Raw genomic sequence first — 12,009 nt, 5'->3', positions numbered from 1 at the left:
TTTTTTTTTTTTTTTTCCGGACGGAGTCTTACTCTGTCACCCAGGCTGGAGTGCAGTGGTGCGATCTCGGCTCACTGCAAGCTCCACCTCCCGGGTTCATACCATTCTCCTGTCTCAGTCTCCTGAGTAGCTGGGACTACAGGCGTGTGCCACCACACCTGGCTAATTTTTTGTATTTTTAGTAGAGACAGGATTTCACCATGTTAGCAAGGATGGTCTTGATCTCCTGACCTCATGATCCACCTGCCTTGGCCTCCCAAAGTACTGGGATTACAGGCATGAGCCACTGCGCCTGGCCTGCCTTTTTTCTTTTTGAGCTATTTATAGCTTATAGAAATTGGGTTTACCTTTCTCTCTGTACCTAGTATCTCTAGGATTTAAAAAACTATTCAATCCCTCTGGTCCCAAGGACTATCATGGGAGAGGTGGGCACAAAACACTTTTTGATGTACTAATTTTACTTTTAAGGAGTAGAATTAGCTCAGATCCTCCAAATATAGGTACACAGATGCCTAAACAGCTGATGGCTCAACACACAGAACTTATAGAAAGGTCGGTTTTGTAACTTTGCTATTTGGCTTTTGGTTTTGGTTCTTACATTATTTAAAAGGTTTTAAGGGTTAATGAATGCTTGCCCACCTCCATTACCATCTGTTTGGCTTTGAGTTCCTTGGCCACAGGGATCCTACCAAGGGATATGATGGACCTGGGGCAGGTAGCCACAACACCCCCAGCAACAATGTGGAACAAAATAAAAGTTTGGCCATTTATGCTGCCATTGGTATATCTTGGCCAAATGGGAGAATGTCAACTAAAAATAAAATCTTAAGCCCTCTACTGACTGAATGACCCCCCTCTTGGCTAAGGGGACCCCAGACAAACCTTAAAAACTTAGTCTTCAGGTATAATGTGATGGGAAGTCAGACACACCTCATTATACCCTCTCCTTTTTGCGGTTTAGATACAACAACTAATCAACACAAATGTTAAAATAGAGGTCATAAGACTGACATAACTGAAATTTTGTAGCAATAAAATACCAAATTATAAACAGGACCTAAGGCCATGCCAGGCAAGAGTTAAGTCATGCATTGCTCCACTGAAAGAATAAGTTATATTCTCAATGACACAATGTTTCTCTTTTTCTCTAGCAGCCAAGCAAGCACTGGCCTTAAGACAAACAATATTAAAACAATTGCAACTCATCCAGTTCATACATGCTGACTAACTGAACCCCAGTTCCACCAGCCATAACTATAGCTTTGATTAAATAAAAGACTGGTTTCACTAATTTTCTCCTGATAAGAAGACTGCTGGCCATGAACTGGTTCTGGCTGGTTATAGAGATTGTGCATTTGCATGTCTTTGTGTTCTGAAAAGACCTTTTGATGTACAGGGCCTAATTGTAGTACATTTAAATGTTACGTTTTCACCTCAAGGTAAACATGGGTCATATGTAACATGCATGTTTGTACAATACGCATGTGTCAGGATCACCTACATAAATATTCGCAGCTTCTCCTGTAACATACATACATTGAATATGTATGCTTAGCCAACTGCTGTCATAGTCCCAGGAGCCCTGGGTAAAATTGACAGTGGGGAACAAACTTATTGACTTTCTTATTGATACAGGGGCCACATATTCTGTAGTTAATACCCGCCTACCTTAATTCAAAGAAGACTGTCTATGATGGCTACAGGAGGGGGTGTTGTGACTTGTATCTTCCTGAAACCTTTAGATTATCATCTTGGAGACCACAATCCATGGGAAAAACTGAAAAGATGAACCATACTCTAAAAAGATGCATTGCCAAAATATATCAAGAAACGTTTGACTTGGGATAAGATGTGGCTGACTGCTGTTGTGGATTTGAGTGGCTCACTCAAGTTAGTTCAAATTGAGCCCCTTTGAAATATTATCTGGTAGCCCATTCTAGGTTTCCATCATGGTGGGAGAACCAACTGATGTTTTTAAGAGATTTGGCAATTACCAAATGTTAAGACTCTAGGCACTATACTAACTTCTGTTCATGAGTTTGCTTCTAGCAGAACCACTCATCCAACAGATGTGGTCCTACATCCTTTTCAACTGGGAAATTGGGTCCTCCCAAATACCTGGAAAAAACAAGGACCTGAACACCAATTTGCTGCCAAGTGGACAAGGCTGTTTGAGCTGCTCATGAACACACACTCCTCAGTTAAACTTGCTGGAGTAAAGCCATGTGCACATTATACTCAGGTCAAGGCAGCACCACCAGAAGACACCCCACTAACCCAGAAACCAGAAAACGGTGGGCTTGTGAGCACTTAAAAGACCGAAAGCTACTCTTTCACCAAAAGATAAGTAAAATGAAAATATACCCCCTATGTGTCTTGCATGTCTTTTAGGGATTTTTGTTTCAAAAGCAAGACAACTTTTCAGTTAGGATTTTTCAGTCTATTGCCTCTTTCACTAGCATATCACACTGCCGGATTTGTCATCTTAAATCTTGTTCAGTACATGACCACTCTGATCCTATAGTTGTTCCTCTACACATGATTTTAGTCATGTAGCCTCTTGGGCATTAGATTTATGGAAGCTGGTTTTTCAAATCACACATAGGATCCAATTGATAACTCCATACCCAGAGGCCCCATATTTCTTTCTTATGCAGCCCCTCATTAGACACTACATGCAAAGCAATAATAAGGACCCACAAGCCTGCAAGCCTACTTTCTACTTACCAAATGGTGTCCCTAAGCTAGCCACCTGTTGCTAGCTTAATTCCTCCTCTACAGCCCCATATTGATATAATTAGACAACAGGCTACCTGGCTTTAACAAACGTTAGAACACCAAAGCAGGCTTAATCTGGGGGCACTTACAGAGACTGCTTTACAGACCTATTCTCTTGGATTCCTAGTGTAATTCTATTAATCTTGGGAGGCATTCTTACATTCAGCTTTGATGTTCTTCTTTTAGTCATGGTGGCCTACATTCTAGTGAAACTTATTATGTACTGTGTAAACAAAGGTTGTGCAAGTCTCACTAAAACTATCAAAGCAAAAAGTGAAATGCCCATGATCATTGTTCCTAAAAATGGCACTATGAAATATTTCCTTAGCCAGGTCAAATGGTTTCATTCCATAGTCACCCCTTGTAGACCCTGTTTGGCAAGAAGTAGCCAGGTGAGATGATGTCCCATTGTCCCAAATCCCACAAGACTGTGGGATGAGCCTTTGACAATGGGGAAATTGAAATAGTGGAGGGAGGCTTAGCATGACTGACTCCATTTTGCCTCTGAACCCCAGGGGTAATATCCTTTAGGTTAAAAGCTTCTGCTTAGCTCTGTACATAGACCAGCTAATTATAGGAGATTAGTTTTCAGTTCAACTTAAAAAAAATGATAACAGTTCTTTTCCCCAAACTAACCCACAAGGAGATAAGGAAGAATACAGACAAATAATAGTGTTATGTTAAAGATTTATAGAAATATTGTGACCTGACCTAGGAAAAAGAACTTTTACAACCTTCTCAGACCCTTCCTGGCATCAAACACCTCTTGATCCCAACCCCTTCCTCTTCCCCTCCCCTTAATGTAAAAAGGAGCCTAAAACTCATGCTGACTTCAGATAGTTCTTTATGATGCTAGTCCACTATCTTCTTGGTTTTCTGAATAGGGTCGCTTTCTTTGCCCCAACACCTTACCTCTCAGCTTACTTGCTGTTGTGTGGTGAGTGGTGTGAGCTTGGACTTGGTTACATAATCTTCTGGAAGCAGGGAGCTGGGGGAGGAGGGGTTGTCTATCCTCTGTTGACCTAGTAATGGTGGGAGAAAAGGGCAGTCTTCTGGGTTTTGGAAAGCTTTTGCCAAATAGAGGTAGGGCAGCTGATCTTCAGCTTATTCTCCTCTTTCTGCTTGGCTCTAACTCCCTTTCAGGTCCTGATTCTCTGCCCCATTTCTGTTTCCCTGTAGCTTTACAAGCAGTCAAGGACAGCTCCCCAAACAGACATCTGGTCCCTAAATCCCAGGATGGATGCTATTTATTCAGGCTAAGATGCTTATCCTGGCTTTTCCCTGATTATTTTTTAGGGTCCACTTCAAACATTACCCCCTCCTCCATGAAGCAGGCCCTGACTCAGCCTGGAATTGACTGCTTTCTGCTGTAGACTTCCACAGCATGGCTACAAGCCCTTCTATGAGAGAACCAACTTCGCTGCTTTTGCAGCAGAGTTCTTTATGTATGTATGAATATGATTTTTGCCCGCAGTGGTGCTTAATATTTATTAAATGCATGAACTAGTGAACTGCAATGGGCAGTGCAAAGAGCCCTGGGTTGGTGGTCAGGGACTTGGAACCTAGTCTTCATTCTACCATGAATTTGCTGTGTGAAATTGGATCCCTCCCTTCCCCTCTTTGGACCTCAGTTTCCAAATCTGCATAGTGAAACAAATGGCTAGATGGCCCTAAGGGTGTCTTCATGCTCTGATACTGTAATATTCTAATGTTCTGTGCCTCCAGGGTGTTGCCCTCTACACCAGCTTTGGGCAGTACAGGAAATGAGAGGAGCTCATCTCTGTGGCTAATGTTTTGGATAATTAATGTGTTTTGACCTCAGAGATAATAAGGCCCTTTCCAAATGATGGACCCTAGTGGTGGGAGTGGGGGAACTGTGGTTGGGAGTGGGGGAATTACTTGGGGACAGGGGAATACTTTTAGATCCTTCATGGTAGGGGTACCTTGTCAGATTAAATGAACATTTACGAAGCACCCCTAAACTGCTCTTTCAATCTTCTTTCATTTACTAGCAAATATTCATGAAGCCTTTATTATAATGTGAGGCACTCTGCTAGATGCTGGAGTTACAAAGCTCACAAAAATAAACACAATTTCTGCCTTGTTTATGGATCCCATAGTCTTGTGGAAGAGATAGATAATTATCATCATACATAAATATAAAATAGCACTGATGACTAGTGCCAGTCAGGGAACTCTAGGAAGCTCCCCCTCGACCCCAAAATTATACTTGCATTGTGATCTGAAGGCTGCATTGGCAATGAATAGCTGAAGACAAAGAAATAGAGTCTCAGCAGGAACAGAACATGCAAAGGCCCTGTGGAGAGAGGAAGCATGGTGTCAATAAAAACAAAAAAGCCAGCATGTCTAGAACAGAGAGATGAGAGGGAGTGCGGTGAAGATGTGGCCAGAGGCAGGAACTAACACTTATCAAATACTTACCATGTGCAAGATACCACTCTAGGTGTTTAATGCACTTAATTCTCACAATAACCATATGAGGTAGTAGCATTATATCACTGTTTTACAGATGAGGACATTGAGGCACAAGAGGATTCAGAAGGTAACTTGCCCAAGGTTCCACTGGCAATAAGGGCCAGAGTCAGACTGTAAGTTTAGGCTGTGTGGCCCAGAACCCAGTACATAGATGAGCTGAGTGTCAAACCATAAGTGTTCTTGCATCCCATGTTAGGAAGTTCTATGTTTACCCTAAGAGCCATGGGAAGCTGTTGACCCCTTAAGAAGGGAATTATGTAATTAGATGTTTTGCAGACAGGTTAAGAAAGGAATGACGGGCCAGACGCGGTGGCTCACGCCTGTAATCCCAGCACTTTGGGAGGCCGAGGTGGGTGGATCACCTGACATCTGGAGTTCGAGACCAGCCTGGCCAACATGGTGAAACCCTGTCTCTACTAAAATACAAAATTAGCTGGGCATGGTGGCAGGCACCTGTAATCCCAGCTACTCGGGAGGCTGAGGCAGGAGAATCGCTTGAACCTGGGAGGTGGAGGTTCCAGTGAGCCAAGATTGTGCCATTGCACTCCAGCCTGGGGAATAAGAGCAAGATTTTGTCTCAAAAAAAAAAAAAAAAAAGAAGAAGGGAATGATGTAATTAGATGTGTTTTGCATGTGTTTCAGCTGCAGTGTGGACTAGCAAGGAGTTGGGATGGGTCCAGAGTAGCATGGCATATACCAGTTAGGAGGTCATGGTGCTAGAACTAGCTTGGACTAGTGTACATGGGCATGGTGAAGATGAGAAAGATTGGATGGATTTGAGAGAAATTTAGGAAATAGAATCTGCAGGACTTGGTGACAGATTGGATATAGAGACTGAGGAAGAGATTGGTTTTTGGAGGCACTCTGGGTACATAGAGTGAATGGAAGAGAACCAGGATTTCAGAAGGGGAAGAGGGTTGGAGAGACCATGAGTTTGAGGAACTGTTGAGTATGGATCTCCTTTGAGATGTCTCGGGGGTGATATCAAAATGGCAGGTGCATAAATAAACCTGGGTGAAAGTTTTATATGTTATTTGCAATTGGTGATTAATGCGACAGGTAAGAATGAAATTAACCAGGAAGAAGGTGGGCAGCAAGAAAGTCCTGGACTCTAAGCTTTAATGGACAAGCAGCTGAGGAGAAATTTGCAGAGGAGACCCCAAAGGAGTGGCCACAGGGGAAGGAGAAGAGCAGCAGGTGTCTCTGAAGTTGCAGGGAGAGACTGGTTAAGGAGAGATGATGAGCACGGTAGGTGCTGCTGCAGGGTGAGGTGGGACTTGGGTTAAAATGGAGACATGCAGGCCACTGGTGCTGTCAGTGGGAGCTGTTTTGGTGATTCAGAGGTGTGGGAGTCCACACAGCGATGGGATGGGTTGATGAATGATGGGAAGTGCTACGATGTGAATGTTTGTGTCCCCCAAAATTCATAGGTTGAAATTATAACCGTCAATATAATAGTATTAGGAAGATGAGCCTTTGGAGAGGTGATTAAGTCCTGATGGGATTAATGCCTTTATAAAAGGGGCCCAGGGGAGCTCTTTTTTCTCTTTCCACCATGTAAACCACAGCAAGAAAATGCCATTCATGAACCAGGACAAAGGCTCTAACCAGACACCAAATCTGCCAATATTAATCTTGAACATCTTAGACTTCAGAACTGTGAGAGATAAGTTTCTGTGGTTTATAAGCTACCCAGTTTATGGTATTTTTAAATAGCAGCCTGAACAGACTAGGATAGAAAGTAAGAAGAAGAAGACAGCATAGTGTAGGCAGCTATTTTGAAAAGTGGAGGAGTAAAAAAGGGGAAAGAGGGTGATAGCTGGAGGAGAATGAGGACCAGGTGAGAAGTTTTTCTTTTTTTTCCTTCCCCTTCCCTCCCTCCCTCTCCTCCTCCTCTCCCTGCCAAAATGCTTAAAAGGTAGCTTGACTGTTTGTTTGGGGCTCAGTCCTTTAGATGTTAATCCAACTGGGTCAGTACACCTAAATAATTAAGTAATTCCCCCTCAATCCCTCGGTCTCTCTGATTCCTTAATTATCCCGCTGCACTGCCACTCTTTTCTAATGATGGGAGGGAGTTGAGTGTATCTAAATGCATAGAAAGCACTCAGTTGGGAGGAAGAGTTAATTAACACAGTAGGATTCCTGGGAGGGAAGGAGTACACAGGGTGGGAAACCGCAGGATGGAGCAGCCTCTCCACTGCAGCAGGAGGAAGGCAGGCAAGGCGTGTGCAGGTGTTGGTGGTTGATTTGCTTGGCGTTGGAAGCTGAGGGACTGCCTGTCTGTTGACTGTTATCTTCTCTGACAAGTAGGAAGCAAGGACCTCTGCTGAGAGTTGGGGATGGGAGGGGGTTCGAAGGCATAAGAAAAATGGAGAAGCTCTGGAATCATTATGGAAGGTGGGAAGAAGCTAGCCAGGGAAACCAAGGAGATTTCTGTGAGGAATAAAGACATTTAATGACTGGCGATCATGACTTTATAGGAAACCAGTTGGCCCAGTTCTCTGACTCCCTACCAACACCACAGTGCTAAGCTTCTTGGATACAGATGCAGAGAAAGTACATAGCTGGCTTCATCCAGGGCTAGGGTGATCAAAGATGAGGGACAAAGGAATTTAGGGTCTTAGCAAAAATGTTATTGGACCGGGAGCAGTGGCTTATGCCTATAATCCCAGCACTTTGGAAGGCCGAGACAGTAGGATTGCTTGAGCCTGGGAGGTTGAGACCAGCCTGGGCAACATAGTGAGACCTTGTCTCTACCAAAAAGTACAAAAATTAACTGGGGTATGGTGGTGCCCACCTGTAGTCCCAGCTACTTGGGAGGCTGAGGTGGAGGATTGCTTGAGTCCAAGAGGTTGAAGCTGCAGTGAGCTCTGATTGTTGCCACTGTGCTCCAGCCTGGGTGATGGAGTGAGATCTTGTCTCAAACAAACAAACAAACAAACAAAACAGGCAACAACAACAACAACAAAAAAAACTGTTATTGAAAGAAAAACTGTGGAATGTAAGGTAGCTAGAGGAGAGAAGTCAAGACAGGACAGAATGGGTAATCTGGAAGAAAGCAGAGGACCATGGCAATTGAGAAGAGTGAGCAGGGCTGGTGGGAACGGTTGAACCACAAAGCTGGAGGATGAGCTGGCTGAGCGTGGGATGCTTGAGATAGTCTGGAGGGGGAGCGGTTATAAGTGATAAGTCCCAAGCAGGACGTGGCTGTGGATAACTGAAGTAGAGGAGGGGTGAGGTCGTTGGAAATGGGTCCCCAAGGATCTGAGAGGCCAGAGTATGGCCAGGTCACCATCTGTGTGGTTGGTGATGTCATCCAGGAGGTTGCAGAGGACAAGGGGTGGAGGAAGTCTGTAAACCAGGAGCCAAAGTCTTTGATAAATGACAGGGCAGGACCTGCAAGTCCAGTAATGACAGCAGGGAGTATGTGGAGGGTCCAAGGCAAAAAAGCAGAGCCTGAAGGGAAGAGGGTCTTCTCTCAGTGTCCACATCAGCCTGGGAGGTGAGTGGATCGGTTTCGCCATAACACAGGAGGAAGCCAAGACCTAGGAGGGTAGGCAGTGTGTCATGATTTGCAGATGGTAAGTGGCAGAGTGGAAACTTGCATCTCTTCTGCACCATATCCTGTGTTGCTCGTGAGTACAGTTGCTGGACTTGAACTTGGGTGGGTGCCCTGCCCCAGAATCTCACTTCTCTCCACCTTGAGCTCGAGGGCCCCTGCATTGCTGGAGGAGGGTCCATCATGAATCTCAGGAGAGTGCTTAACAATAATGCTGTCTCCTTTCCCACCATGACTGCAACCTGTCATAGCCAGCGAGGGTGACTGACCATCCACCCTTTCTCTACCTCTGCTCTCAGCAAACCCTAGAGGAAAGGGAGCAAGAAGCAGGGAGAGAATAAGTTGGGGGACTGTCAGAGATGGGGTCAGCCTAGGGGCTGCAGCAGAATATGAGTAACACCAGCCAACTTTCTTGAGCATCTATAATGTGCTATGAGGTGCTTTTAATACTGGATTTTGTTCTCTAGGCAGCCCTGTGAAGTGGCAACTATCATCTGCACTGTTCAGATGAGGCCACTGAGGCTGCAGAGAGCTTAGAGAAGGACAAACTGAGGGCTTCACTTTGTGACTTCTTCTCTGTGGCTGTAGGTGTCGGGAACAACCGGCAGAGCCAATGAGATTCAAAAGAAGAATCTGTAGAGAGTGATCCAACCCCATAGAGCTTTTTTATGGGGAAAGGGGAGCTTTTCTAAGCCCCACGTCTAGTATAGTTTAGACACACAGTACAGTGTAGCAGAACCCTCACACCTATTTTTGGTTAAGATTCAGGACTTTTCAACAGCAAAGACAGAGCCAGGAGGTCCAGAGCAGGCAATGTGAAGCCCTGAGCTGCCAGTAGATCTAGGCCCCATGGGGACCCAGCACTCTCCAACCAAACATGTCCTCACTCCCACATCTATCCCCTGCCTCCCGCCATGTATGCAGCACCATGACCACCATGTGGTCCTGAGCCCAGCAGTGCATACAAGTGAGAATATGAAGCACGAATAACCTCACCAGGAGAGAGAGGTGGAACAATGACTCTGCTGACTCACCGTGAGGCTACAGGCAAGTTGCAGACAAGATTTGCAGAGACCACAGGGCAGGCAAGGAAATCAACTTCTAAGAGGGTAACAGGTTCCAAAATAACAGCCTCTGTCTTATTTCTCCTGGTTTCCACCCCAGTGCACAGCCTGGGAGGGGAACAGCTGGAGGGGAGATCCTGAGATCAGAAAATGGGCAACACAGCTAAGCACAACTGTGCATGGTCTGGAGCTGGGACAGGCAAGGGGCCTGAAACCATGTCCTGAAGGTTGGCCAAGGGCCCTGGAGAAGCTTAGTTGAAAAAGAGAAGTCACACATGTGGCACTTGAAGGAATCAGAACCAGCCCTATTTTCTGTGCCTGCGATGCAGATCTGAGGCCCATGAGAAGTGGCGGGATGGGGAGAATCTGAGTTCCATTCTAAGGAGGAACTGTCCAGTGGTTTACACTGTCCAACAAGGCAAGTGTCCTCTGAGGCGGTGAACTCCCCTACCTGGGGATAGTCCTGCCCAGGTGCTCAACTGTCAGGGAGCTCCCTGCTGTGGACAGGGCCGGGCTGACTCTGTGCCTGTCCTGCTCTGGTGTGTCCTGACTGCTAGGTGGCCTGATCTGTCACTCTCCCATTTCTGCTGCACGGGTAGGGGAAAATGCAGAAGGGAAGGTGGAGCTGCCAGGAGAGCCTCTCCTTCCCTCTGAACTTGGGCCTTCCAGTGTCCCAGGCTGGGGATGGAAAAGAGAGAGTATGAGGACCCTTATCAGGTCATCTTTTGACCCCCTTCTGCCCGGGGTCCAGTTCTTCTCACAAAGGCTCGCCAGGATGCTATACACAGAAGCCCTGGGCTGCGTCACCTCTCGCTCAGAGAAGTGGAGCGGGTGGGGGCAGAGGGAAGGGTCATATTGCCCCAGCCCTTTCCCAGCAGGGCAGAGCTGGGACGTGAGAACCAGGCAGGGGAAGCATAAATCCAGTCAGATCCCAGCCCTCTCATCTTTCTTCAGATCCCACAACCTCTGGAAATCTCTCAGGACGTAAGTGGTGCTCAGGGTTTTTTCTTAAAAACCCCAAATCCTACTCTCCTCCATGATAATGAGCCCAGGGAGATTCAGGTGTTGAGATCAAGGCTAGAGTGGTCAGGGGAGGTCGAGGGTGGAGGGAGGGAAGACTGGGTAACATGAAGAGTCTGGTTTGTGCCTCTGTGAAACACGCATGGATTTATTCTTGGTATCAGCAGTTTAGTAGAAAACTCTTATTATGGCCCCTGCCCAGGGGGTGGTGATAAAGAGGTAGATTGGACTCACTGAGGCTTAGTTTTTGGGAGCTAATCATCTCTTGGCCAGTCCTGCTTCTATTCATTAACAAGCAAAGGGGGCTGGGTATGGTGGCTCATGCCTGCAATCCCAGTTACTCAGGAAGCCAAGGTGGGAGAATTGCGTGAGGCCAGTTCAAGGCCAGCTTGGGTGACATAGAGAGCCCCTGTGTCTAAAAATATTTTTTAAAAAATTATCCTGGCATGTGGACACACACTTGTAGTCCCAGCTACTTAGGAGGCTGAGGAGGGAGGATGACTTGAGCCTGAGAGTTCGAGGCTGCAGTGAGTTGTGGCTGGGCCTCTGCACTCCAACTGGGTGACACAGCAAGACCTTGTCTCAAAACAAAAAAAAGCAAATGAGCAAGCAAGCGGTGATATCAACCATGGCCATGTCTCTCTTCCACCTGTCCTCCTCCCACATCACGCTTCACTCCCCATCCCTGGAGAACCCCAGCTGGCTCTGGAGGAATTTTCCAATCAGATGGGGTGCTGAACTCTACTAGCAGAGATGAGCAGCTGGGGCCTTGAGAAGAAAGAAAGACCTAGAATGGAGTTTTGTAACCATCCAGAGCTGCCTTGTGTGGGCGGACTCTCCGGAAGGGATAATTACTCAGAGAGGTCTGGGCAAGGGATGGGCAGGAACAGAAGAACCTTGGGATGGAGGTAGGGTAGGGGTACGGGTGAGGAGAACCAAGCATCCTTGGTTGTTTGTTCTGGGAGCCTTAAAGGAACAGGTATTCAGCCACGGGGTTGGGTGATCCCAACCTGAGGCCTGTTTAAGTGGTGACCCAGGAAAATTGAAGGCAGATTACACAGATCTTGGGATCTGCAGGGTCCTGGGGCAGGA

Source organism: Rhinopithecus bieti, unplaced genomic scaffold, assembly GCF_001698545.2.
Source record: "Rhinopithecus bieti isolate Rb0 unplaced genomic scaffold, ASM169854v2 scaffold_12049, whole genome shotgun sequence".
Lineage (NCBI taxonomy): Eukaryota > Metazoa > Chordata > Mammalia > Primates > Cercopithecidae > Rhinopithecus > Rhinopithecus bieti.
Note: the sequence above shows the minus strand (reverse complement) of the source record.